This window comes from Ceratotherium simum, chromosome 32, assembly GCF_057802395.1.
Source record: "Ceratotherium simum simum isolate JZ-2026a chromosome 32, ASM5780239v1, whole genome shotgun sequence".
Taxonomy (NCBI): Eukaryota; Metazoa; Chordata; class Mammalia; order Perissodactyla; family Rhinocerotidae; genus Ceratotherium; species Ceratotherium simum.
The window spans coordinates 27,861,936-27,867,104 of NC_141931.1; the positions used below are offsets into that span (position 1 = coordinate 27,861,936).

General features: G+C 52.0%; 1 pseudogene; it reads right to left on the reverse strand.

Moving 5' to 3' along the window:
• Nucleotides 1-226: 226 nt before the first annotated feature.
• LOC147912990 (U6 spliceosomal RNA) lies at nt 227-325 on the reverse strand (annotated as a pseudogene).
• Between the last annotated feature and the right edge of the window lie 4,844 nt (nt 326-5,169).

The following is a 5,169-nucleotide window of genomic DNA, read 5'->3' on the forward strand; positions in this document are numbered from 1 at the left end:
ATTTGCCAGCGTGCCTCTCCAAATCTTCAAGCAGTCTGCTTGAGAGTGGTAATTGTGTCATCTTCCTTTTAAGTTCTTTCTTTTGTTTTCTGGCTTTATTGAGATGTAATTCACAAATAACATTGTTTAACACACTTAATAACATTGTTTAAAGTGTACAAAGTCACGATTTTATATTTGTATATATTGCAAATTGATTGTTGCAATAAGATGAGTTAACACATCTCCAAATATGGAACGCTTCACAAACTTATATGTCATCCTTGTGCAGGGTCCATGCTAATCTCTGGACTGTTCCAATTTTAGCACTTATGTTATTTCTAATGGCCTTGGTGTTTCATTTGTATTAAGCATTGAGAAATAAATGCAAAATGCAAATGTTTTTGAACCGCACTGATGGCATCCTGCCTAAATTCTGGGAATCTATAAGGTAAGGACTTGGAGGCATCCCAGATGAAGTTTGCCTAGTATGACAGAGAGAGACGGAGAGTTCTGAACATCAGGGCTATGACACCCGTGAGCAGGCAAAATGTGCAGGGGAAGGCCATGAGATGGTGGTTGTCACGGGTCATCTGTTCTCATTGGCCTCCTGGGTGGCTGAGGAGCAGTGGTGGCAGGTGCGGCCTGTGGGGGGTGCTTCCAGAACAGACCTGGATGGAAAGCACGGCGCAGCCACGCTGCCTCCTCCGTGCAGGTTGCGGTTTCCCTTGGCCCCTAGAGATCCACGTATATAACAAAGAGAATGAGGGCATCTTCCTGGAGGTACAATCACCAGGAACTCAGTCCAAGACCCTGTGACATGCACACGTCAGGCTCAGGTCGACACAAGCTCCTAGCCATGGTGGCATCGGAGTTGGTGAGTCCTGCACCAAGAGGCTCCAGCCTGAGTCTCAGTCACATTCCAAAGGATATGTTCGCAGTGGTGTGTGTGTGCACAGGCCACACACGGGCTGGAGCCAGCCTTCCCCTTGCCGCTGGCTCAGCTAGGCTCATTCATCTCCCACAGCTGTCAGGGCAGAGAACAACAGGTGAAAGCAGGCCCGGCTCATTGTTTCCAGGAAGCCTTTAGCTACGCCTGCCACCCTCTCTGCCTGCCTAGAGCAGACCTCCAGCTTAGAGTGTTTTGTGCTGGGAGTCCAGCTCTCGGAGCCACTGTGACCTGGAAAGGCCTTGTTCCAGACCCAGCCCTTGGAAGTTCCCCATGTCTGGGCCTGGGAAACTGCCTTGGGCCTCTTGAGGGGATGGGTGAAATGCAGGGACAGGTGTGGCCGTCCCTGGGGAGCTCAGCTGGGGGCCCTCATGGCTGAAGGTCAGAGAGCACATTCTACCTCCAGACCCAGCCCGCCTGTCACCCGGGTGGCAGCCTGGGGCACTTAGGATTCCAGGTCCGTTTGTCAGCTCACCTCCCCAGATCTTCAAGGAGGCCACTTGAGAGTGGTAGTGGTGTCATCTTCCTTTCAAGTTCTTTCTAGTGGCTTAGTTGGGTACTTTATACATATATATATAAAGCATCGGGAAATAAATGCAAAATGCAATTGTATTTGAACTGTATTTGAATAGCATCCTACCTGATTTCTCAGAAACTTTAAGATGAAGACTTCAAAGCATACCAGATGAAGTTTGCCAAACATGACAGAGAAAGAACGGGAAAGACTGAACATCAGGGGACACTAATGAGGCAAAATATGCAGGGGGAAGTAGGGAAGGGTGTGAGGAATTGGAGTCCGCCCGAAGGCCCAGCGGGAGGAGTTAGGTCTTCACCCGGAGGGCAGTGCTTGCCCCACCAACTGGAAGGCTTTCCTCCCCACGGCTCCTCCCGCCCTCCTTGCAAGGAAGGCCATCCACATCCCTGCTCCCTCTGCTCTGCTGGCCCAGACTTTCACCTCTTTGTCACTGCATCCCTTGTTTTTAGGGGCTGAGGGGTGGGCAGTGAGTATGAGGAGAAGCAGAGTCACAGTGAGGTGGGAGACTGGGAACAAATTCCGGAGACAAGAGGCAGTTAGGTAGGCGCTGGGCCCTCGGATCGTGAGAAGAATGATGCACAATCACAGAAACCCAGGGTAAGTCTAAGCATGGCATCAAATCAAGCTTTAAGTCAAATCCATGACTCCTAGCAAAAAGGCCTGGGCTGGTTGCATCAGAGGCCTCTTCCATGCACAGGCGGAGGAGTGGGGAAGGAGGGAGGGCTCCAGGAAAATAGCCAGTGCTCCCCAAAGGCAGGAATGGGAGGGTCCCACGGAGAGTGGACATGTAACCATGGGCCCACTAGGACCAATTCAACTGACCCATCTTACCAACAGAGTAATCAAGAGTTATCTTGAAGGAACTGAGATTCCCCCCATTGTCTCATTCAGGCCAGTTAAGACCACCAACCCATCAACTGGGCCTGTGCAAATGCTCTATAAGTGACCCTTTTGATATCAGGGGGCTGAAAACTCCACCCTCAGATCCTACTAACACCACCATTTTGTGAACATGTGTCCTATAAGGAGCCATGAAGCTTGACTATGCTTGCACAGATCATCAATTACCTCATTTCTCCTCACCTCTAATCACCTCCAATCACCTATCTCCACACTTCAGACCACCCTGACCTTTACCCCATAAACTATGCCCCAAGCCCTGGATTGGGGAGACAGATTTGTGAGCGTTGCCTCCCGTCTCCTTGCAGATCGATCTCACAATAAAGCTGTATTCTTTTCCCAAAAGCTGATGCTGTAATAATTGGCTTTGTTTATGCACTTCGGGTATGAGAACCTCATCTTTGTGGGGTAGCAGACACTGGGCATGCGCCTGCCCACCAGCTGGAGAAGGCTTTCTTCTTCCATCCCCCAGGGTTTTCCCTTCATCCTTGGTGTCTCCACTCCAGATGGCAGTCCCGCTGCCCAGTCATATGCATAGAAAGAAAGAGGGTAGTGGGATAGGACAATTTACCCCAAACTCTGCTCTACCAGTGTTTGAAATTCCTGGCATCAGCCTCACTCCTCATGGAACTGTTTAAAAAGACGCCATCTAATTAGGCTTCTTAAATCATCTGAGAGCACAATTAGCAAACATTGCTTTATTAGATTTTCTGGTCTGGAAACTGTGGAGTCATCATTCTCCTCTGCCTTCCCTCCCCACTCCCTCTCCTCTCCACTCCCTCTCCTTCCCCTCCCTCCCCCACTGTCCCCTCCTCTCCTCTCTGCCTCATGGCCTGCACTCTGATCAGGGCCCTTGAGACCGTTTCTTGCCTTTAGTCTTTCCACCCTCCTGTCTACCCTCTACCACCCCCAGACTGGTCATCTCAAAACCTCATTTGGCCTTTCCTGTTTTAAACCTTTGACAGTCATCCACTGCCCATAAGACTAAGACTAACCCCTTACCCTCAGCTTTAAGATGGTCTCCTTTATCTCCAAAGACCCCTTAGAGGAGAACTCTACACACCCACGTGGTGTCTTCCTCCTTTCCCACCTAGGGCCACTTACTTCAACATTTGAAACTCTGCTTCCATGTCCCCGTGCTGAGACGGTGGTCGGAGCTCCTCTGCTTCCATGTCCCCACGCTGAGACGGTGGTCGGAGCTCCTCTGCTTCCATGTCCCTGTGCTGAGATGGTAGTCTGAGTTCAGTTCAAGCCTCAAATCCCCTCTCAAGCCTGAACACTGTTGAGCACTGTGGTGTCCCCTTTCTGGAACTCTTGTAACCACTTTTATTGTTGCAATGCTTTTTTAGTTTTTACTACTGGTTATGCTGTAATGCATTCACATTTTCACTCACGTTTTCTATTCAACTAGATGATAATCCCAAACTAGTCAAGGACTCTGTATCATATGACTGAACCTTCGGGACACCCATGTAACAGTTTCTCAACAGAGTCAGTAGAATCCGAGCTATTATCACGAAGCAGCCACCTCAGGTGGCAGGACACAGGACAGTAAGTGCTGGTGGGGCTGGGCAGAGCGAGGAGGAAGCTTGGGGCATTTCCTCCTCAGACATGGCAGGTCCTGGGGGACTTGGGGACAACACAAAGCTGCTGGGAATGAGGCTGAAAGGGTGCTCCAAGGGATGGTGTCACATCTCAGGGTCTGGAACATGTCCACCCAACTGGGGACAGACAGGAGCCACAGGAGCTGACTCATCTGTAGCTGCTGTCGGAATCCCAGGGTATGGGGCTGGGCAGCTGGGATTGGTACAGATATTGGGTTGCACCAGAAGAAACTTGGCACTTCTATTGTTCTCAGTGGAATACTGTGCCGAGGAACCTCCAAGAAACCCAAGCAGAGCCAGCTCTTTGGCACTACCACAGGCTCCAGCCAGTGGGATGGGAACAGCCTGCTGTGCCTCAGCTGGGGTGGATGGCCCTCCAGGACATGTGGGTGCGGTGGGCACTGGAGCCTCACTCAGCACCACTTGGACTTGCCTGCATGGCACAACCTGCCCACTGGAGGTCTGGCTCACCTGATCCTGCCACCCCTCCCCAGCAGAGCCCTCACTTAGCAGGAGGTGGTGGGCTGGCCTGCTCCCTGCCTGGCCCTGCAGTCTGGTGCAATGCCCCCGACTCTGCCTCCTCGCTCGGCCCTGCTGCACTTCTAAGTGTCCCTCTCTCTTCTTTTTGCTCCCACCTCTGAGCTGTCCTCTTCATCATCTCCCTGTACCCAGTGCCTCCAAGGTCACCAAGCAAGCATGGGGGAGCCCTCCTGGCAGCCCAATAAACTGGCTTCAAAATAGCTTCACTAAGCCCACTGGGGACACCCAGTCTCCCTGGCTCCTGCCTCCCCATTTCTCCTCACACAGTCCCAGCTGTCACTCAAGGAGAGGCTGTCACTCAAGGCCTATTTTTAGGCAGCTCCGGGTGCATGCCAGCCCTCTCTCTAGGGCACTTTCCCGAGGGCCCTCAAGCCCACCCCAGCCAACAGTCACTGCATGTCCCCTGGCTTTCCTAAGGAAAGGCGGTGCTGGCTGGGAGCATCCTGGAATCTAGCAGAGGAGATAGATAGACTGGGGAGAACAAGGCGATGGTCTCCTGGAGAGAGGAAATGTTGGCTCAGTTTTGGGTGGGCTCTCCTTGGATTGGAGTAGGGGACAGCTGGGTGGCCACAGACGCCTGCCATTAATTCCATGACAGAGAGGCTCTACAGGGCTGGGACTAGGGTGAGGCAAGCAGGGTGCCTGGGCCCCAAATCTCAAGA